This window comes from Ambystoma mexicanum, chromosome 1q, assembly GCF_040938575.1.
Source record: "Ambystoma mexicanum isolate Mex_15411 chromosome 1q, UKY_AmexF1_1, whole genome shotgun sequence".
NCBI classification, from domain to species: domain Eukaryota; kingdom Metazoa; phylum Chordata; class Amphibia; order Caudata; family Ambystomatidae; genus Ambystoma; species Ambystoma mexicanum.
Genome location: NC_090922.1, coordinates 1,192,005,866 through 1,192,030,070, shown reverse-complemented (window position 1 = coordinate 1,192,030,070; position 24,205 = coordinate 1,192,005,866). Strand labels below are relative to the sequence as shown.

Here is a 24,205-nt window from a genome sequence, read left to right as displayed (position 1 = left end):
CCTCTGGGCGTTCTCGATCTAGATCGCCGCATGACTCCAGGCAACCATGCACTGTTGCCAGAAGTGCCTCGCTCCCCAAGGTAACGGAGGTTCAATTGTCAGAAGACGAAACCGACCTCTATCCCCAGTCCGTACTCCAGGAGTCGGCGTCAACAGGCCGCGCAACGGCTGCTCCAGAGTCGCAACCTCCACTATCCAGAGATAGGGACACTACCCCCGAACCTCGGTGCCAGGCGTCGAAAGGCTCCGGAGGGGCGAAAAAACAGGGTAAACACACTTCCACACACGGGAAAGGGGAAAAACAACAGAGGAAGCAGTCTCAGCCTCCTTCCACACCTCAAAAACATTCGACCCCACTTAAACAGATAGACAAGTCTCGGTCTTCTGTTATCCCGAAGACCCCTGTTCAAACCAGTAGGTCTAGTCTAGACAAGACAGGGAAAGGCCTTCAAGAAAGAATCATTCCCAGTTCAAGAGAATGGTCTAATGATGACATAGACAGAGTCATGTCAAGGATGTCATCATTGGCAGATTTCTATGACAAAACCCTCAATTCCCTCCTGCTCTAAGGATCCTATACCCCCAAGTAAGAAGTCCCGGGTTGAAGCTCCTACTTCAGACCCCTTCAGTATACAGCCCTATTCTCAATATCAGGGAGATCCATCCCTTTTTGAGGATCCAGATTTGGGCATGTTGGAAGAACAAACTGGGACGGGCTTCTATGGGGATGACGAGGACCAAGAGGAGGAGGACGACAACCCAGAAACCTACAAGCTAGATTCCCCGGTAGATAAAGAACCCCCGGTTACCGACTCCCCTGTCGATAACCAGCCTCTCTTGAATGAAGTGCTGTCCAGAGTGGCAGAACACTTCCACATTGACACCCAGGGTGCTCAGGAAGAGAGGGACTTTGCCGAGGTGTTAGTGGGAGAAAGGAGACCTGTTGCCCAGGCCATCCCTATCCTTAAGTCAATATAAAGGAGGATAGACCCTTCCCTTGTTAATCCCTATCTCACTAGGGCGGTAAACCCCAGAGTTGAGAAGCTTTTCAAGGAAGCCCAAACAGACCCACTGTACATAAGAGGGCATCTGAAACCAGACTCCCTGGTAGTTACAAACACCCGTAAGAGGGCGGGAACACCCTCGTCATCGTCGGAAGCTCCTTCCGACAAGGAGAGCAAGAAGATTTATGGCTCGGCAGGAAAGTAGCCTCCACTTCCGCCTACCAGGCAAGGATTGCCAACTCCAACACCCTGCTGGCGAGTTACAACTGCCACCAGTGGGAAGAAGTCGCGGCACTCATAGATTCCACCCCAGAACCCTTAAAAAGCCAATTGGCAAGAGTTTCGGCAGAAAGAAAGAGCCGTGTCCGGTTGCATATTAAAAGCAACCTTTGATGCCGCGGATAACGCCGGCAGATTGATAGCAGAAGGTACTGTTATCAAAAGGCATGCTTGGTTGTGACAGTCTGGGTTCAAAGTCGAAACCCAGGCTTCATTGATAGACAAACCGGTGGAGCCGGATCTATTGTTTGGAAAGGCGGTCGAGGACGTGCTGAAAAATGCCAAGAACGAGTATGAGACACTCAAATCCCTAGGCCAGCTAACCAATAAACCCCCAAACAAGAGAGGGAATGGCAATTTTCATCGCCCACGCGGACAAAATTCCCAGAGAGGGTCCAACTATTCCCAGGGGCAGGGTACACAATGGAACAATAACAGCCAGCAGTCTACCCAGGGTTATGGCAGGGGTAATAAGAGAGGGGGTGGTAAGGGTAGAGACAGCCCCAGTAGAGGCAGTGGCACGTCTCCACCAAAACAGTGACGTTCCGTTCAGGGTCCCTTCTCACATGTCCCCAGTAGGGGGACGCATTTCCAACTTCACCCAAGCTTTGGAAGGGATCACTTCACACAGATGGGTGCTGTCCACAGTGTCCGCAGGATACTGCATAGAACTGTTAGAGCATCCCCAAAACCACCCTCCACGACAAAGAATACATTCTTTGGACCACCAGAAGATCCTCCTCAAGGAGATCATCAATCTTCTAGCAAAGGGCGCGATAGAACTAGTCCCGGAACGAAAGGTAAACAAGGGTATTTATTAAACGTACTTCCTTGTGCCAAAAAAAGATTTGACAATGCGCCCAGTATTGGACTTACGGCCTGCAAACAAGTATGTCAAGCCCCAAAAATTTTGCATGACTACTCTCCAAGAGATAATCCCCCTCCTAAAAAAGGGGGATTACATGGCAACATTGGACATGAAAGATGCCTATTTTCATATTTCCATGTTCCCTGCGCACAGAAAGTACTTGCGCTTCAAGGTGGACACTCGGCACTACCAGTTCAAGGTACTGCCCTTCGGGATAGCCTCGGCTCCAAGGGCATTCACCAAGGTACTGGCGGTGGCTGCAGCACACCTATGCAGGGAGGCAATCCCGGTGTACCCTTACCTGGACGTCTGGCTCATCACGGGGGAGACCCCAGTAATTTGCAGAACAAACATTCAAAGGACGATCGACCTCCTCTTCGAATTAGGCTTCTCAATAAACGAGAAGAAGTCAAGTCTGGTGCCAAACACCTCCAAACAGTTCCTAGAGCTATCCTAGACACGCAAGAGGGGTTGACCTTTCCATCAGAGGAAAGAATTCGGAATATACTGCTGCAAATTCCACAATATCAGGCCGGTCGCCAGATAACGGTACGCAAAACAATGCATTTGCTGGGCATGATGGCGTATTTACCTGGTCCCCCACGCGTGCTGCGCATGCGTCCCATGCAAGAATGGTTGGCAAAACAGTGGTCTTAGGCAAGTGGTCAGTGGGACGATCTAGTGGTCGTTTCGCCAACACTGGTACTAAGCCTTCACTGGTGGACAAGAGAAAATCTGTCCAAGGGGAAACCCTTTTACGATCCCGAGATACAGGCGGTAGTCACAACCGATGTATGCCTGACAGGGTGGGGAGCACACCACCTCCACCACACAGCTCAGGGTCTCTGGTCTCACTCAGTGGCCAAGAATCACATCAACCTGCTAGAGCTTCTGGCAGTATTCAGAGCGCTTCAAGCGCTCAAGCCCTACCTGCTGAATCTGGCAGGGCAGATCCGGACGGACTCGTTCGCAAAATCTGTCCAAGCTTGCCCAGAAAATTTGGATATGGGCACTCAGACGGAAGATCTTCCTGTCATCTCAACATGTCCAGGGGATCTCAATTCTCTGGCGGATGCTTTGAGCAGAGATCCCCTCCCAGAGGAACACGAATGGAGTCTACACAGAGAAATCGTAGAAGATATCTTCTCTCAGTGGGGTTTCCCCACCAGAGACCTATTCGCCACAAGCGAAAACGGACAGTGCCCAGGATTTGCCTCCAGGTTCCCCCAGCCAGACTCCCAGGGGAACGCCCTGTGGATGAACTGGTCAGGGATGTTTGCGTACGCTTTTCCACCAACACCTCTCATCAGAAAGGTGGTCAACAAGATGAACAGAGAATCAATGATGCTCGTCCTAGTTGCTCCCATGTGGGCGAGACAACCGTGGTTCCCACACCTACGCAGACTAGCGGTGTGCGAACCCATCAAACTCCCGGGCTGGTACAACCTACTGTCCCAGCACCAAGGTCAAACAGTGCATCCTCAACCCAACTCAATAAACCTAGCAGCATGGCTCCTGAGGTCATAGAGTTCGGACATCTCAAATTACCACAGAGATGTATGGACATCCTAAAAGAATCTAGGAAGCCAAACACGAGGCACTGCTACTTTGTCAAATGGAAATGATTTGTTATCTGGTGCCAGAATAAGCAAATCAACCCAGTTGATTGCACTCCTTCCACAGTTGTCACATACATGCTCCACCTGCTGGATGCAGGACTTGTATTTAACTCACTGAAGGTACACCTGGCAGCGCTGTCAGCATACACCACATCGCATAACAAGTTGTTGTGGTGGAAGATACCAGTGGTTAAAGCTTTCATGGAAGGAGTAAAGCGACTTCACCCTCCTATTTCAAACCCACCACCAGGATGGGACCTTAACATGGTGCTATCTAAACTCATGGGCCCCCCATTCAAACCCATGCATAAAAGCAGTCTCAAACACCTGATTTATAAGACGGCCTTCTTAGTTGCTATAACATCTATAAGAAGGGTCAGTGAAATTCAGGCTCTGTCAGTGCAGGATCCATTCTTTACAGTTCATAAAGATAAACTGGTTTTACGTACACACCCTAGGTTCACACCTAAGTTTATTTCTAAATTCCACATCAATCAGTCCATCGAGCTTCCGGCTTTCTTCCAAGACCCACAAAGCTTGGATGAGGTGAAACTACACACCATAGATGTGCGTAGGGCGGTCCTCTACTATGTAAACAAAACCAGACAGCTAAGGAAAACAGATCAGCTGTTTGTCTACGTAGCTACAGGCAGAGAGGGAGATCGCGTCTCTAAAGGTGCCATCTCTATCCAGCTGTGTTACTCTCTTTCTGACAAAACTCTGCCTTTCACGCCAAGAGCCCACTCTACAAGAGGCATTGGGGCCACTCTGGCTTTCATTGCAAATGTACACCTTGATACTATTTGCAAAGCAGCTACTTGGAGTTCTATTCAGACTTTTACTCAGCACTACTGCATTGACACCCATTCCAAGACAGATACTCAAGTGGGACAAGCAGTTCTAAGACATTTATTTGCTCATGACCCTTCTCACATCCCACCTCCTTCTTTTAATACTGCTCACTAATCTATGCACAGCATGTGATCTAAGCAGATTCCACAAGCCTCAGAAGAGATACATTACTCACCGTAATCGTATTTCTGATGCTTGTATCTGCTTAGATTAACATGCGACCCATCCTTCCTCCCCTCTGAGAGAAGGTGCATGGATGCTTGTAGTCTTATCTATCTATCTATCTGCTTGGATTATCTGTACTCACGCTACTCCTCATGCTACCTCATGTCAGAAAAAATACAATCTGAGGGTCCTAGACGCGTGAGGGATCATGGGTACAGTGACGTCACACTAGGGTTAGTATTACTGGCACGCCCTGTGTCGACGGCCATTTTCGAGTTTCGAAAAACAAACTAATACTCCGCAGCTTCCACTAGATGTAGCCTATGCACAGCATGTGAATCTAAGCAGATACAAGCATCAGAAATACGATTACGGTGAGTAATATATATATATATATATATATATATATATATATTCCCATGTGTATGACATCTAATGAACTTAACAAAATGCACTGACGTGCCTACGCACACTCAGTCAACCGATGTATACAGGCGAGTATATCAACATCGAATGGGGTGCTTGTTTTATAGATGCAGGCATTCGGCAAAACAGCAAGAACATTTTTTTTTTGCACAATCCAAAACCCTAACCAAGTGCCCCCAATATTTGTGCCAGCCCCCCACTCTCCTAATCGCCTCCTCTAATGCCCTACTATCTACCATTCTCCCAATAACACTTGTTCTGTCTATGAAGCAGTTTTGCTCAGTGTCATGTAGCCACAACGATAACACATGAGTAAATCCATGATGTTCCATTGGACATTGTATAGCCGCATCAGCACAGGGTCAATATGGCGTGGATTGGATTTCTGCACAATGATAGGTTCTTGCGTAGCCACGGCTATGCATCCCAAAACGTTGCTGTAATTGGCCGTGTGTATGGTTCGACCAATCACCTCACAATGTCTACAGCCGTGGCTATAAAATTGGGGAGGTGGGTGAATACAAAATGAACATGTGTGTATTTAATACTCTGTGTATATTGTATTGAGATATGATGGAGTACATTTAAGCGATGACGGAAATGCAGTGTTCCTTCATGACATCAAAGCACTACTCCAAATGTGCTAAAGTACTACCCTCCGTGTATCCAAAATAATCCTTTTAAGGACTACTTATGACATATATACACACACAAATACAATGAAATAATATCCAAAAACCTTTTTTTAAATAAATCATTGCTCAATTACAATGTTTTTTTTTCTACACAGTGTGAGAAACCCAAGGGTATTCTCCCAAGTAGAACCCGGGAATCCTGTATTCAGGTGGCCAGGGAAGAACTTGCCCTCTCATATCCCAAACCTAGGGGTAGAAGAGCGGGGAAAGATCACCTGGGTAGGGGAACCTGGGGTTGTGCACTGGGAAATACCCATGGGTGAAAAATCATCATCCAAATGCGATCGGAACAAGAACTTGTGTTTATGATTTTGTTAAAAGGAGCAGTTTGTGGATCTGAGCCCGGAAGAAAGGGATGCAGGGGTGAAAAGGTATCACCCAACATACCAGCAGAAGGGAACTTGTTTGTTTTGGTAAACATCAGGTCCTCGGAGGCAAGAGACTTTTTGTAGAAAAGAGAAACCACTGAAGGTCCTGATATCTGAGAAGCGGAACTGTCGTCTCGTGCTGGGGTATCTCGATTGTATGCTGTTCTCAGGAGTTCCGCCTTGTCCGGTGCTCAAAACATGGGGAAGGGAAACCCCCGGCTACCACATCCTGACTTATTATTTGTCAACATGTTTCTTTCTTGTAAATATTATCCCACACTCTTTGGTATTTAGTTGTAAGGATTGGCAATAGGTGTCTAGACGCCACTAGTACTGCCTTATTATTTGATGGTGTAGCTTGCTCCCATCTTAGATTTAGGTTTAGATTAGGCATTTTTCCAACCTGCATATACAGTTTAATAAACACCCTTGAACTGTGATCACTTGTGTCCATCTTTACTGTTGCCACCATGAGTTCCTTATAACAGTCACATGTAAGAAAGTCTGGAAATACACAATGAAAATAGATAAGTCTCCCAAATACCTACTGTGTTACTGACCATGGTCTCTGGACAGGGCCAGTGATTTTTCAACCCAACGTCACTATACCTATAAAAATATCTTTTAAAAAGAAGTCAAACACAAACCTCCCAAAATCTATAGCCGTGGGCACAGAACTTAACATACCTGCAGCTATCGGTTGTCCTATATACCGCGATTATCGGGAAAAACGATGTGCGAAAGGAATCCTTTCCTGGCTCCCCAAAACCCAAAACCAAGTGTACCCCCGCCACTCACTACCAGCTCCCCACACTGCTACCAAGGTCTCCTCACCTCACCTACCCTCTCCCATTGCACCTTTGACACATGCCGTCTGCATGACGCAGTTTCATTTGAAATGGCGGGTATTCCAGGCTATAGTCACAGCTCCAGAAAGCTTTGTTTTGTAAACTCATTCCCTGGACCTTCTGCAACTCCCAAATTTCACTTGGTGTCCTCCAGCAACCTCCCCACCTCTAGACTAATGTCATTAGAAATGATTTTAACCTGTAAAAACTATTTTTCTTTTCCTGCTATCCTCGGCTATAACCACGATTATCTCTTGCATCGAGAGAAAAGCAAGATGGCGATTGTTTCAGTTCTAAAACCCCTGAGTTTTGGTAATTTACCAAGATATAGCTATCTATTTGAGAAGTGGGCACCCCATTCTACATCAAATATTGAAATAACTACTGCACAGAATAACCTCAAAGAAAGCATGGATCATGACGTAACACTTCATGTCCAAGTTGTCCCTGGTCAAAATCTGTCCAGCAGTTTGGGCTGTATGATTTGGCAAAAATGTACCTTGTTTGTCTATGGGAAAATGAATGGGAAGTAGGTCGCAACTTGGAAAAACAAATGCGTTAGTCTTCTTAATAACGTTCTTATTTTTTAATGGATCTCTATGAAACTTTGCAGTCTGGTTGGGCCCACAAGTCCCTAATTACTTTCGGAATACTGTTCAAATCCATTACTCGAATCAAACGTTATTAACAATAGAATTTTAAGGGGTTTCTATGGGAGTCTATAATATATTAAAGAGCCTGCTGTAGCAGCCCTATAGTTCTGGTTAAGCTGCTCAACGTATAGGAAGAACAGTTTTTGGACGGTTTATAACTTTGGAGCCAATCAACGAATTTGCACAGAACTTTACAAACAAAGTATAATGGCCACCTCTGAATTATTTTGCAACATTTTCTGTGGTTTCGTCAAGGGGCAGTGGGGGTGCAAGGTTGTAGGGGGTCCCAATTTGAAATCCGGATAGACATGAATGGGAAACATTTTTGGTCGTGCCTACAGCCCAAACTGCTGGATGGATTTGCACCAAACTCACACGAGAAGTGGTAGGCTGGTCCTGAAAGCTCTTTTTTTGCAAATTTGGGGATAATCCAACTAGTAGATTTTTTTAAATGCCCAAAATATAAGTCAAAACAATGTGTGATATCTGCATCTGGTCTGCCGACTCACTTCCCGATTTGGTGTCCTTGGACACCTCTGGACCAATCGGAGAGCTGCGGACATTTGCGGACATCGTATGCGCCTGCTGATTGGTCAATTCAAAATGCAAGGTGCATCAAAACATTTGAAACGGAAATCATGTTGGATTTGCTAACTGCGGCCATAGTCCGCAGACATTGCAGTTCACCTTTGCGGACGATATGTTGCTAGCGATCAGGACCCCAGAGACAACACTGCCGGTATTTGAAGGGAGCTAAATGAGTTCGGCTCAGTGGCAGGCCTGAAGATTAATGACCACAAGTAAATTGCTCAACCTGACCATACCGGAGGAGCGGGTTGGGGGATTGAAGGAGAAATGCCCTTGTATCTGGGCTGAAGGCAGTGTTAGATACCTGGGGGTACAATAGGGGAATTGTATAGGGCCAATGACCCACCTCCATTAGGGAGAGTCAAGAACTTTGGCTTGACTGGGGGCCCATGTTGACATCGTGGCTGGGGAGAATAAACACCCTGAAGATAATGATCCTCCCAAGGTCCTGTACTACTGTCAGGCTCTCCCCGTGCCGGTTCCATAATTGTTTTTAAGGATCTCCAAAAAGAAATGGGTAGATTCATTTGGAACAACAGAATGCCATGGGTGTCCGTGAGGTACTAATGGCACCTACTCATATAGGTGCTTTGGGGGGTATCAAACCTATACTATCTGGTGACCCAGGTCTGGGTGGTTTGGGAGTGGTTTAATGGAGACTGGGGCAAGATATGGAGGAAGATGGATAGGGCAGTGGTGAAGTAGCTCCCAGAAGAAGTACTCTGTTACCCCACGGTGGAACGACCGAAGAATATTTGTATGAGTAGGATTAGCGCACTGGTGGGGAAGGTGTGCGATTCCCTGGTTCTACTGGTGGGTTTGACAGCCTTCCCGTTCCTATTAATGCCAATATTTTGAAACTCACAATTTGCCCTAGGGCAGGAAGCAGGAGCTTTTGCAAAGTGGGAGACGGTAGGGTACCGTATGCTGCGGGATATGGTAGAGGACAGGATGTTAAGACTTACCTAACGTGCAAACAACACTTTGAACTGGGAAAGTGAGAGAGGTATCGATACTCTCAATTTAGGCATTGGATTAAAACTCCTGAGGTTTTGCAGGTTGGGACCAGAGATATTCTTAGTAAACCAAAAGGGTGGGTGTCCCTTTCGTCGTGGACATTGGGAAAGGAACTAAAGCACAAGCAATAAGGAATGTCTCAAGGAAAAACAAAAAGACTATTATATAGATAAAGGACTCACATTAGCAGAAAGGAGTGTGGTCGGTCAAGAATCCTAATGGTTAATTTCATACTTTATTGACATTTATGCTTAAAAGACCAATAGTCATGCTGTCATTTACACACACATCATATTATTAAAAAATCTAATATGTCACATATTCAGTAAAACAAGTTTTATCAAAAAATGTGCAGAGATGTGCAAAAAGGTACCGCAGTCTAGAGTACTGTGTAAATATAATTAAAGACAAACAGTTCCCATAGCTTCAAAATGGGGAGTCCTTAATCTATATAATAGTCTTTTAGTTGTTCCGCAAGACATTCCTTATTGCTTGTGCCAGAGATATTCTTAGAACGTACCTCGAGCACTTCTACATGAGCATCAAAGCACCTTATCCCTCACCCCTGTCCCCTCTGAAATCTCACAAGGCATAGTAGGTTCATCTCCCCTTCCCTTATTCTCATTACTGTTTGTACTATTATTGCAATTATTCATCCTTGCTTTAATTCATTGTCTTCCCCTGTCCCCACCCTGTTTGCCCTGTGGGCACTTTGAAACAGTCTTGATAATTATATAAGCGCCTAATAAGTGACCAATAAAAAAAAATAAAAATGTCACCACTTTTGAGAAATAGGTTATGAGTAATGCTGGGGACAATTACATGATAGCGGAGATTCACAAGATATTCTCCACCCCTCGGGTTGCAGGGAAGTAGCCCTATATGAAACACTAAGAAGACACCCTGGGACATGAAATAGAGGGGTGGGGGGACATGGGATTGTTTGTGGGGGAACATTCCCAAGTTTACCAGGGCAGTGCAAGCTAGGGAAATGTGGCTTACGGTCATGGGCAGTGGCACCTCACCCCTGTAAGAATACACAAATGTTACCCAGCGGTCCTCAGTAGATGTGGGAAGATGCAGCCCTTTTAGGAATCTGTAAGAAGCCAAGGTCAGGAATCTTTGGTTTACAGGCCCACAGAAATCTTGGGGAGGCCATGCTTGGGAACAGGTGGCATCTTGGAGAGCTTAACTTCTAAAGCTCAGAAGAAGGCTTATATGAGCCGTAGCATGTCGGCATACTTGTGGCTCAGAAACTGATCAATAAGGCCGTACCCACAGAACAGGACTGGATAACCAATATCTGGAACTTTGTCACCCTTTAGCGATTGACATACTCTGTACAGGGGGATCTGCAAAAATGTGGTGCAGACTGGGACGTTGTCATATCCTTTCTTTGCAGTTATTCTAGGGTAGTCTTTTGCTCACAAAGACCCTGGCTGTGGGAACTGGTTTAAAGACATGAAAGGAGGAGAAATAGCGGCACTTTATGTTCATGGGGAGGGTTTTGGATGGGGGTGAGGGGGTGAGGGGCAAATGTTACACATTGTTGAAAATGCTAATAAAACATTATTTAAAAAAAAAACATTACATTGCCATATGTGATGTCATCTTTGATGTCCTAGGTGTTAGTCTGAGCAGTACATGGCAGCAGCGCTAGTTATGGTTGCATAGCAAACCATTATTTCTTGTGTTTTATGATTAGTTAATGTGAGTCGGACTCCTATAGGAACCCCTAAAAATTCTATCGTTAATAACTTTTGATTTGATTAACGGATTTGGCCAAAATTTCAAAAGTGATAAGGATTCATGCCCTTCTCCCCTAGCCCCGACTGCACATTTAAAAGGTTATTAGAAAGAAAACATTATTTTTCTCCAAAAGTGCGGCCTACTTCCCATTCCTTTCCTCATAGCGAAACAAGGTCAATTTTTGCCAAAGCGCACAGCCCAAACCGATGGACGGATTTGGACCACATCCAAAACAACTTGGGCACCAAGCGGTGACTCGCGATCCATGAATGATTTGGGTTTATTCCGTGCTGTAGTTATTGAAATATTTGACAGTGAAGAGGATGCCCCTTCTCAAAAATAGATAGCTATATTTTAGGGATTTTCCAAAATAACAGGTTATTTTAGAAATGAAACGGCCACCATCTTGTTTTTCTCTCGATGCGAGAGATAACCACGGTTATAGCTGAGGATATGGGAAAATGAAATACAAGAAAACAATCTATTTGTAGTCAAACAATTAGGGGTGTACCGAATAGTACATTTACTATTCGGCAGAATACCGAATAGTTAGCCAAAATATTCGTCCGAAGCCGAATAGTGAGCCGAATAGTTGGTTAACTCTTAGAAGTTTCTGCTCAGGGACGGTTTCTGTGTTGTCGCGCCCACGTATTGTGTGTTCATCTATGTGTGTACAGGAGCTAATGAGTAGGCCATGGTGTGTGCTTTGATTATGATTACATCTGAGATAAGTGCTCCTGAGTAAAAGAGTTGGTTGTGTGGGGTGGTAAAAAAAAAATAACTCAGCCGGTTGTGAGGTGGTTTATGTGATTGTGGGCCAAACTTGCTTGCTTTTATATTGTATATGTTTCAATTGGGTGAAGGAAAGATCGAGGCTGGGGATCTACAACCAACAAGGGAATGCCATATTGGAAAGTGTGGGGAGAGAAACATCATGCGAGGGAGGGTCCAGAGTGACCTGTCACCAGGAAAAGTGTCATAGGGGGCAGCAGCAACAGCATGAATACTCTCAGGGTACAATTCCAGCAGGAAAGTGGCGAACCACAGACACTCACTACCCTCCCGCAAAACACTGGAAGCGAAGTCTAGCCTGCTTATAAGAAGAGGCTCGGGGTGAGACCGAGCAAGCCAGACAAACGGTGAAGAGATCCAGGTGGATCGTCGGGGTGCACTGGGGAAGTCACCAGTCGGTACATTTTCTATTAGGGCTGACTCTATGTGAAACATAATGGGGGAGGGCTTGTAGTTTTATGAGTGGACAAGGACTAAGCAAAAGAACCACCCCTGTGCACCGCCAAAGAGTGGACCTCAAAGAGGTCACCATAATCAGTACATCAGGAAAATTCCTCATAAATATTGGATCAAGCATATTAGCCGCAAGTGTTTCATAAAATGTCCTCTTGATCACGGATGACAAGTGGTGTTGGGGGTGTATGGAGGGGGGGGTCGTCACCATGGATGGCAAGGAACACAACGGCAGTGTCTGCTTAAGGATTCCCTGTAGCTAAATGAACATTTGTGCTGGGTGTCTCACGAGACCAAAAGCGTGCATTGGCTCTGTAGGCTGTACACAGAGAGTTGTATGCCATGGTGGGCAGTTAATCGGCAAGGCAGGGGTAATAGGTCACCTCGATTACCCAGGGCTCCTTTGGGGGGACTGTGACACTCATCTAGCAACATTCAGATCAGCAAGACTGCCAGAAATATTTGGAAGTAATTACCTCTGTACCGTGCACTGACAGGGGCAGGGCTCACACAAGCAGCGACGGTGGTTTCCAACCCGGGCCATGGGCACAGGAGGTTTCGCAGGGACCTCCCCCAGAGGAGGTTGGGATACCACAAACGACTCTGCCAAGACACTGCCGCACCCCTCCCCCCATGCAGCAGGCTACGACGCATATACGCTACCATTAAACTTTGTCACCGTTTGTTCTATGGATAGATGCCATTTGCTGGAGTAACGTAAAAAACAAGTTAATGTACCAGACATTTCAGACAAAACAGGTCCTTGCGAAACAGAAAAAGTATATAGGATTTTTTTAAATATAAAACGGTGCCAGTGTGAAAGAAACAATTGCTTTGTCGTTTAAAAAACTAGTGCACATTCATTTCCCATGAAACAAACATACGACGTCAGACATGCGTTTTTGATATTGAGAATAAAAATAAGCCGAAAAGAGAACGAGAACGCTGGAAAGCAGAATAGGAAGAAGAGGAGTGTAGAGCCACGCTGAGTGGAGTGCAGTGAAAGCTGACCTTGGCATAGGCCTGGGAGCTTTCTTAGCAGCTTTGCATCGCAAAACAAGGTGGTAAAAGGCCACGCCAGTCTCAGAGGTTGGAAAGGGAAAGAAGTATACACCCACTCACCCATCCATTTTTCAAATGATTTAAAGGTGGACACTTACCTGATGCCGTCTCGATGACTGTCTTTCCTCGATCCTCTTCTGGTCGTCTTCTCCCGGTCTCGGTGCACTGTTCCAATGCTTCCGGGTATTTGTCTCTGCAGCAGCCAGTAAGCCAACTGCTTACTGGCTGCTGTTGCTTTCCCACAGTTTTACTTTCTAGGATTTGCTATCGTCGCTCACACTGAGAGAAGATAGCTAATCATAGAAAGAGGACTTAAAAAATGTTTTTTTTTTTAAATAAATTTGCTTCGGCATCGAGTAAATATTCCAGAAACATTCGGCCGAAGCCGAATAAGTGTTTTTCTGCTGAAATTCGGCCGAATACTTACTCGAAGCCGAAGTTCTGTACACCCCTACAAACAATATGCAAATGCCATCAGGCTAGAGGTGGGGAGGTGGCTAGAGGACACCAAGGGAAATTTGGGAGGTTGAGGGGGTCTAGGGACCGAGTTTGCAATACAAAGCTTTCTGTAGCCTCGACTATAGCCTCAAATAGCCAACATCTCCAAGCAAAATGTGTCACAGAAACAGTGTGTGTTGTGGAGGAAAGGGAGAGAGCATGGGAGGTGAGGAGGCCATTTTTCCAATATTCGCAACTATATTCAAGACTATAAAGGACCACGGATAGCCGAGGGTATGTGTAGTTCAGTACTCGCAGTTACAGGTTTTTTTTAAAGATATTTGTACAGCTATAATGATGTCAGGGGTCAGTCCTGGTTCCTGCATGGATGGGTGACCAAATGGGCATCAAGATTATTTTTTTTTTAACGCGCTCTCAGTCCTTCAAAGTTTTGCACTAAAACCATTTTTTGCCTTTTGCTGAATTGCATTTTGGTTTTTGTAGTTTCCGAGTCAATAATAATAAAAAAAAAGGTAGCTATTTTTCCAGCAACAGTGGGTTTCCCATGCCGGCAGTAACTGAGACGAACCCTGCTTAGCTTCAAAGTGAGGAGGTGTCAGCCCCTAAAGCCATGTTGCCTAATAAATGAGGCCACCTTACAAGACCACTAAGAGAAACATGGCCTAAGGGGGCTGGATCCTTCCTCTTTGAAACTAAGCAGGGTCGGTCCCAGTTACTGCATGGATGGGAGACAGTCCACAGTCCCGAATGCTGTGCGTTTTCTTAAATGTCTTGTAACACATGGCACCTACATTATTATTTTTTTAAACCATGATATTGTGATACATTGAAAGTTTTTACACTCAGACAGTTTGCCTTCTGCTGAATTGCATTCTGGTAGTTGTAGTCTCAAAATGAAGATGGGGGGAATAATGCCACAATTATACACTTTTTGCCTAATTATAGTTCTTTAAGGATTTATATATTTGAGTGACACTATGGTATGTGTACTTTTCAAGTTCGCTTTATCAAGCACAGTATTTTTGAATGCACAGACATATGGGGGTGAGGAGGGGAAATGATGGCAAGTAAGTCATGATGTGGTAAGAGAGTTTGAAATCCTGAACACTGGTGCAGTTATTTTCCCCCCAATTGTGGCTGCTTTTCAGGGCACAAGTAAAGACAGGTGGGTAGATGCGTAACTTGTTTTCAGAGGGGAGACGCTACCCCTTGGTGTTTTTTTTTTAGAGGCTGGCAAGCTTGCTCAAGTATTTGGCTACCAGGATTTTACTCAGGTTGTCATGTTCCCATTGCAGATGCTTACCCACAAGACCACAAGCACTTGTTTCGTATTAGGATTTTCTTTTTCATGGAATATTTCACTACGGATGGCTGGGTTTAAAAAGAGAACACCAATTATATTTTGCCAGCACATTTATTGGAACATGTCCTCGCTCAGGTTATTTTTCTAGTGTTCATTACTATTTTGTCTTGCTCACTTTTGTCCAAGGAGTAGGTCTATTGAACTAAATTTGTATATTTCACTTTAAGATATATGTTCACTTACTGTGCACATATTCATGGGTGCCAGCCTTTGATTTTGGGGGCAAAAGTACCTGGGCATACTAGAACCCCATACACTCACAGATTTGTGTACCCAAAATTCAGGATCGCTAGGGCTGGAGGTTCTAGCTTTCCGGTCTTTGGCGCAAAACAATGGAACTCCCTCACTCCTGTGGTGAGAGCAGAAGAATCTGATTGGGCCTTTCACAGAGCCCTCAAAACATGGCTGTTAGCATAAACTCCATCTTGATGGCTGACCCCCCTTACCCTTGTACCCTCTTTGTAACTCATATGTAATCTCATCTCAGATGTAAGTAACCTGTATGCACTGACTCTTATATTCATTATGCTTTTGAATTTGTACGCAGAAGGCCTACAGCCACAAGTAACTGGTTCCACAAGCGCCCCGATGCCTGAGGGTTTGTGTGTATTATATAAATGCAAAGATAATTAAATGTTTTTGCAGTTGGTCATTTATTTTCCATTTTATGTGCTGCTTAAATGTGGTTAGTTGAGGTAGTGCAATGTGTGACAATGGTCACCAAGAGACAGCCCATAACAAGGGGCTTGTAGCACACTGCTTAAGCAAGGTGTGTGATCCTCAACCAATAATGTAATCGCACAGGGAATGAACAACAAATATTGGCAGTTCTCAAAGGCTGCAATCTTTTATACATAATTTTAAAAAATGATATTTTTACAGCTAGTGACATTGGGGGTGAAAAATCACTGGTGACCTGGGTCTCCCATCCATGAAGTAACCAGGACCTACTCTGCTTAGCTTCAAAGTGAGAAAAAAGGCCAGCCATCTCAGGCCATGGTGCCTAATAAGTGAGGCATAGTTACAAGACCACTCAGAGCAACATGGCCTGAGGGGGCCGGCCCCCTCACTTTGAAGCTAAGCAGTGCTGTGCACATATTCATGGGTGCCAGCTTTTGATTTTCGCTATGGGTGAAGAAAGTACCTGGGCATATGCTATTCTTCCAGCCAGTCAGTCTTACCCCATTTCTGTGCTGCTTAAATGTGGTTAGCTGGGGTTGTGCAATGTATCACAACAGTCACCAAGAGACGGGCCATAAAACAAAGGGCTTGGGGTACGCTGCTTAACCAAAGTGTGAGGCCCATGGCAAATAATTTAATCTCACTGCGCATTGCCTAAAACATTGGGAGTTTTATGTCCGGTCTCTGGGTGACTGTCTGTTGTGATACTTCTCATGACCCCAACTAAACACAGGAGTATCAAGAGAAACAAGAGAGTCAATGGCTACCCGTATCATTGAACGCACAGGAGGTCACCCTGTATTAGCAGTGAGGCTAGATTTTTTATATATACTAGATCACTAAAGGATCACCAAAAACATGAATGTCTCAGAACAAAATAAAAAATTGTTCATAGATAAACATTTAAAAACTTTTTTTGACATTGTGCCTTGTGTGGCACATGGAGAATGCATAACATAGCACAGTATGCATAAGCGTGGGTTAGTAAATAGAATGTGACTTCTTATTTCATGTATTGCTGTATAAATAGCAATATGCAATCATTGTTGACACACAGGATTTTTGGTGTTTCTGGTTCGGTGAGAAGTAGAGATGGGGCAGAGGCTGCATAGATGAAGCAGCACTTCTTGGCACCGAGCTGTCGTTGGGACATTAATTCAGTTAAGGACGATGATGCATAAAAAGGCGTGCACCTGAAGAGGTTAAAAAGGTGAGTGTTTTAAAATGGTGATCAAAGCTAGTTGGTTCAACATGGAGAGCACTGCGAGAGGGGGATCTACCTAAATAATAGGCGTCATGACATCTAGATCATTTTCTTGGCCAGTTGTCACTGGTACCAAGGGCGCCATTTTCAGTCTAAAACATCAGACTTTGGAATCTAAAGAATAGAGATATCTGTTTGTTGTTGGTGGACTAGAGAATAAGTCAGAAACATAAATCATTAATCGGAACAAGTCATAGTGCCTGATGATTGATAATTGGCTTCTAATTAGAGATGATGCATCCAAGTAGTAAACTGTACGTGTCCTCACAGTTATTACAGAAGACCTAGGAGAGGTTTAGGCAGTTCCTAAAGTATAGGAATGGGACTGTAATTAGTTGCAAAATCCGCTGTAAAATTTCCAGCTGTTTAGTGATTTGTGCAGTTACAAAAAAGGGGTTTTAAGGCTATAGAGAAAACTTTATGTTTCAGTATTAGAGAGTTAATCGGACCCCGATCATGGCGTGACTTGTGCAAAAAGTCAGACGTGTTTATACAAAGAAATATACGGCATTGGCATTGAATGGTAGATCAGAGGTGTTGATTTGCATAAGGTTCAAATGGCCGTGTAGCGGGAGCTTAAAGACTTGCATATTAGTGAGAACCACATCTAGTGTTGTTCCTAGTGCGTGCTTATTGTGAAAAACGGTGCCTAGGCATTTTGTGGCTACACAGCCATTTGTCCCTTATGCAAATCAACGCCTCCGATCTACCATTCACTGCCAATGCTGTATAGTTCTTTGTATGACTATGCTTGAAGAAGGTGCCTGCCCCCGCAGTCCACTTTGCTATAAGGGGTCTTTTAACTTATGTTCATTGATTAGGCAACATGGCCGGAGTGTGCCAGCTGCTACCTAGCTTTGAAGTTGAGCAGAGTCACCCCCGATTACTGCCTGGATGAGAGTCCCGGATGCCAATTGTGTCACTGGGCAGTTTTTCACCTCAGAAGCCACTGTACCTGGCTAAATATCTTTAACTTTTATTATATAGCGGTGGGTACAGAACTACAGATAACCTTGGCTATCTGTTGTCATTTAATATATGAACTAAAGATAGTCGCAGTTATCTATAGTTTATTGTAGCCATGAACTTTGGAAAAACGCCCCCCCAGGCCCTCACCAAGTACTGCCATCATCTGTGCCAGTTCTCCCCTACTACCCATATGGGCTCCTCATCTCCTCTGCCGTCTCCCTTTCCCCATACAACACACAATGTTTCTGTGACACAGTTTCGTTTGAGACGTCAGCTATTCTTGGATATAGCTCAGGTTACAGAAAAGCTTTGTGTTGTCGCCAGACCCCATCCAACTCCCAAATTTCACTTGGTGTCCACTCGCCACTCCCCCGCCATATACTGATAGAATGAACTTGTATTATCACCTGCAAAATGATTTTTTGAGGAGTTTCATTTTCAGATAACCTCGGCTATAACCTCCTCTCCCTCTCGCATTGAGCAAAAACAAAGATGGCAACAGTTTCATTTTTAAATAACCATGGTTTTGGCATTTACCAGAGATAGACCTATCTATTTTTGAGAACGGGGCACCCCCTTTACCGTCAAATATTTAAAAAGCTACCGCATGGAATAACCCCAAACCACAAAAAGGCCACTTTTAAACGAGTGCCCAAGTTGTTGCAGACCTGGTCCAAATCCATGCAGCTGTTTGGGCTGTGCAGTCTGGCAAAAATTGACCTCGTTTGTCTATGGGAAAATAAATGGGTAGTAGTCTGCAACTTTTGATTTTGTTTCGTCTTAAGAAAGTTTAGATTTTTAACATATATTTACGGAACATGCAGTCTGGGGGTGGAGGGGTGCACGCATCCCTAATCAACTTCTAGATTTCCAACAAATCAGTTTCTCAAATCATAAGTTATTAACAACAGAATTGTTTGAGGTTCTTATGGTAGTCCGATTCACCATAACTGTAGGGTGGTGACCACCACCCTATATATATATATATATATATATATATATATATATATATATATATATATATATATATATATATATATATATATATATATTAGTTGGACAGTGTGCATGTGTATGTGTAAGTGAAAAACATGTATTTGTTTGGTGGGAATGTGGGGCTGAATCATAAAAGTGATTTATGGCAGAAAGGCTGTGCTATAGTCTGCGGGCACCATGCTGAACTTAGTGATATTGAAGGGGCAATGCTGCAATATATTGTGGATGCAGCTTCATGAAAATGATTTACAGTAGCATTATTTCTCCCCAACCAGACTACCATGTCAGTCTATATCAGTATTAAAAATACTGTTGTTACTTCAGATTATCACCACCAGTGACACTTCTTTAATTTCTTTGCTTCCAGCTAATGGTGGATCTCATCTGAACTTCACAGCCAAAGAAGATTACACCCCTTTCTACCGTGATGTCATACTTAAGCACAGGAGGACCTGCCAATGAGAAGAAAACTACAATGCATGGAGGAGAGTGAAGCCCACACAGAGAAGAACCTGTGTGGAAGAGACATCCTGGTGAGGTGGAGCCACATCAAACCGAGGAAACAGCTTTGCTGCGGGAAGTGAGCCCAAGGCTGGAAGGTTGGCATCCCGTCCGACCAAGCAACCAGTGTCGGAAGGAGAGGCGGAGATGGGGAAGCACCCGTTTCCTCTGGGGCGCATTTGCAAGTAAGCTATGGTAGGATGGGGGCCTAGCAACTGACACTGCAAAGAGATTGCCAGAAAGAACACGAATCCCTGAACTCCATATTAGACAGATGTTAACAGCAGAGGGACGCAGTACCAGGTAAGTGAACACTCCCAGAGAGGCAATTCCATGAAGTGGAACAGACACTTTAAACTGAGTGTTATATTGTTATGTATAATCTACATGCTTTGCCCAGTATGTCCAGTGTCATGCTGTTGTGTCTTGAATATGCTTATCTTTCGAAGTTGATTATTTACTTTTAGTTTGTGTCACTTGCCCAACCAGGTGCATTATGATGTAATATAATGTACAGCATGTGTATAGGAGGGTTCCTCCGTGAAGCTCGGGCAGTTCCAGTCTGGCAGTGCAGTGGGGGCATTTATAAGAATTCATTTAATAAGTTTGGAAAGAAGCAGTTGGTGACTTACCTTCTTCCGGATCCCAGACCAATGTTAAGAGAACCTATAAAGTTGTCTGTGAAGCCAGAACGAGCAAAGACCTAGCGTGAATCTGGGGAAGAGAAATATGAACATTTTGAATAAGGTTAGGAAAACCTACAAGCTTAAGGGAACCTGAGAAAGCCAACCGAGCAAGCACTCTATATAAGGCAAAGCAAGAGAAATACAGACATTTTGTGTACAGGTTGGAAGAACCTACAAGGCTAGGGGCATCTGAGAAACCTGAAAGGTGATCGCCCGTGTGAATCGGAGGGATAGAAACCCAAACTCTTTGAATCTAACCCGTAGAAACTGAAAAGGTTACAGGAATGTGAGAAACCAAAACGAGCCAGCACCCTGTGTGAACCAAAGGGAATAGAGTTTTGTAATTGTTAATTTATAAAGCACTTACACACAGGTGAAGTGCTTCAAAGCACTTCAAGGCAGGAAGGGAACACGGGAATACAGTCATCATTCTTAGGCCTTGAAGATTCTGAATGATCAAAACAGCAATAACTATCATACTAGGCATAGAGGCATATCTTCTAGTGTAAGTGTGTGACAAAGATTGATGGGAGAAGGGCGGGGGGGAGGGGGAAAAGAACATACAGAACAATCAACTACAGTACAAGGCCTGTCAACATTTCATATTGCTTGGTGGTTGGTCATCCAATGTACCTACGTATGAGTATTTCAGGCATGACCAAGCGAGGGTGGGAAGACAGAGGGAGGACCAGACAGACAGACTAGTACATTCAAGGTCGTGCAAGTGTGCAAAACAGGAAGTGCGAGGTAGGGGGGACAAAGTGTGCCCAGTCCAGAAGGGGCCTGAGTTAAGTGTAGAGTGGTTGCCCCTCTCATGGAGCATATTGCAGTAGTGCCGAGCAGAGTGCAGAGGCCCGGAGGCAAGTGCAGGACTGGCGGGGGAGCCTGGGACCTGTGAGGCTCTGTAGGTGCACCAGGCGACCAGTCACCGAACTGAGCAGGCTGGGGAAAAGAGAGGAAGGGAAGGAAATGGAGAAATGAGGTAGCAGGAGAGAGGGATAGAGAGAAAGAGGAAGGGAAAGGTCTTGTAGTTTCCAGAACTTAAGGAGGTCTGGCTCAAGACTGAGCAGCAGGGAGGCTGTTCCAAAGGAAGGCAACTGCAGAGGATAAGGATCTACCCCCACATCTCAGTTTGGAAAAAACAACTCACCCGCAGAGAGTTAAAGAAGGCTGAGCAGAGGGCTCTAGAAAGAGTATTTGGGAAGAGTGCGTTATAGATAGGAGTCGTCCCGGCCCCACCCAGAAAGCCTTGTGGACTATGCAGAGGGACTTGTACTTGATCCTTGCAGCCCTGGGGAGACCGTGGAGCGATTTCAGTGCTGGGGAAATGCGGTCCCTGCACTTGAGGCCAAGGATAAGTCTTGCGGTATTGTTCCAGATAAGTTGAAGAGGTCGGAGAGTAGAAGTAGGAAGATGAGAAAGAGACTGTTGCAGTAGTCCAGTCAGCGAGCTTCTGGGGGAAGGCGAGAAAAGGTAGCATACCTCGGAGTAGGTGCAGCTGGTAGTGAGACTTTTTGGACATGTCAGAGATGTGAGAAGAGTAGGAGAGAGTAGTGTCGAAGATGACCCCAGATATATTGCCTCAGTGGTGGGTGGGGGCGCCGGACCAAGGGAGGCCAGCCAGAGTGAGACTGGGAAAGTGGGAGTAGGGGTCCCAATGAGGCCGATCTCTGTCCTGCTGGCATTAAAGCAGAGATCATTATATTTGGCAAAACTCTGCATCAAATAAAAGATATTTGTAGAAACATATTATAGAAGGTCACTTGTGGCATTGCTTTACCTTTCGAAAACACAGTACTGCAGATCAATGCAGGCCCAAATGTATTTTGAACTAAACAGAGCTTTGAAATAGCAACACATATATGTACATGTGTTTGTGGGTGCAACCTGGTAACACCAAAAGTAAGTACTTTACATCTTTCTTTTTTAGGTAACCTGCTCTTATTCATTCATTGTTGCATCTGGCTTGATGCTTTAATGGATGAATGGTTATATAAAAAAAGCTAAACTTGAATTTTAATTTGAAAATAGTTTACACAGGTTCAGACACATATCTTGCTCTAGCTTGTACGCGTTCAGACCCCGCATGGATCAGTGTTTCAATTTCCATGGGACAATCGAATCTCATCACAAGCTCCAACAAGGGAAACTTTTAAAAAAAATTGAGAAATCTTGACAGGCAACCTTCAAGGTACAACCACTAACAACACACAGGAATCTACTAAGGACAAATCTGACAACTGTAGCAAAACCTCCTGAAGATCCACTGGAACCAAAGCAGAGAAACACATGGTACTATCTAAATGGTGACAATTAGATATTGACAGAGGTCACATATAGAAGTTCATACTTTCCAAGACTAAGCAAACCACAATTTGAAATTCAAGACCTTTTGAGAATTAAATTGATTTTGTCAACACCCTTACGTTTGAAAGTGTATTTTTTCACTCAATTGCAAGCTGACACATATTGGATGACCCTCCTAAGTGACATAGCGTCCAGACGTCTGTAACATAAAATATGTTGGAAATGAATGCTAGTAACAGAGGCAGGCTGGCATAGAGTGTAGGCACAGGCATCATGACATTTTTAAATGTCCCTGTATTCTGTTAGTGGCACAGGGTCTATTGCATTGTTTCCATGTGTTTCCCAGCTCAACCAATTTCGAATTGAATTGTTTAGCATTTTACTTAATTTATCTCAAATTGTGCTGTAAAATGCATGATTTCAACTAAATATTTAAAAATAATCCTTGCGGGGAATCCCCAAGTCCCACTGTACATTACTTAGTGGTAATCCTGATATGATATGGCATTTATAACACGCCTATAAACAAGTGTTTCAAGGCGCGATGAGGCAGGGGAGGAGGAAACGGGGGGAAGACAAACAACAATCGTATTAGGCCAGGTGACATTCGGATTGCGCAAGTGCATGGGAAGGGGAAGTCCGGGGGGTAGGGGCGGGACAGTGCAGTACATGGGATAATACAATAATTGACAATAAGTAAAATGTACGGCAAGCAGGTGGCAAGTGCAATGGTAAGTGTGGACATCAGGTGTCAAGTGCTGGTAGCTGTACTGTAGGGATACAGAAATCAATCACCAAGTGCTGGGGTTGCCAGGAGGGCAGTGCAGGTGTGCGACTGGCGGGGGAGGGGACCTGGGCCCAAGATCAGAGGGTGGCCAGGTAACCAGTGCAGTTTCAGTATCAGCTAGGAAGTCAGGAGGGGAGAGGAGTAGAAAAAGCAGAAGCAAAGAAAGGTTTTGAGGTGCTTCCGGAAACAGTTTCAAGGAGGCAGAGAGGCTGTTCCAGAGGGAGCCCCCAGCCGAAGAAAGAGATCTACTGCCAACTCGTTACTTGGAGAAGCGACTGACCCTGAGGGAGTTGGAGGCGGATGAGCGAAGAGCTCGAGAGGAAATACATTTAGGAAGAGAGAGTTGAAGGTAATGAGGCCCCAGAAGGCCTTGTGGACAATGCAGAGGGTTTTGAACTTAATCCTCGCAGCCCCTGGGAGCCAGTGCAGAAAATTAAATCCTGGAGAGATATGATCCCAGGGCTTGAGGCCAAGGACAAGACTTGCAGTCCTGTTCTGTATGAGTTGCAGAGGGCGGAGAGTAGAAGAAGGAAGATTTAGAAAGAGGCTGTTGCAATAATCCATCCTAGAGATAACCAGAGCTCTGGAGACAGTGAGCTTCTGGGGGAAGGAGAGGAAAGGAAGAATACCTCTGAGGAGGCGCTGCTGGTAATGTAACTTCTTAGAGCCGTCAGAGTTGTGAGGAGAGAAGGAGAGTGTGGAGTCGAAGATGACCCCGAGGATTTTGGCCTCACAAGTGGGAGCAGGAAGAGGA

The 24,205-nt window shown here is 44.8% G+C and overlaps 1 protein-coding gene across 1 annotated transcript in view; it reads left to right on the top strand.

Annotated features, from left to right (window-relative positions):
* LRRC7 (leucine rich repeat containing 7) overlaps positions 1–24,205 on the top strand; it is a 3,010,809-nt gene that overhangs the window by 203,105 nt on the left and 2,783,499 nt on the right. Inside the window, exon 2 of the mRNA XM_069641926.1 lies at positions 19,538–19,974. The gene's annotated coding sequence lies outside the window, so the exon portion shown is untranslated. The remainder of the gene's footprint in view (positions 1–19,537; positions 19,975–24,205) is intronic.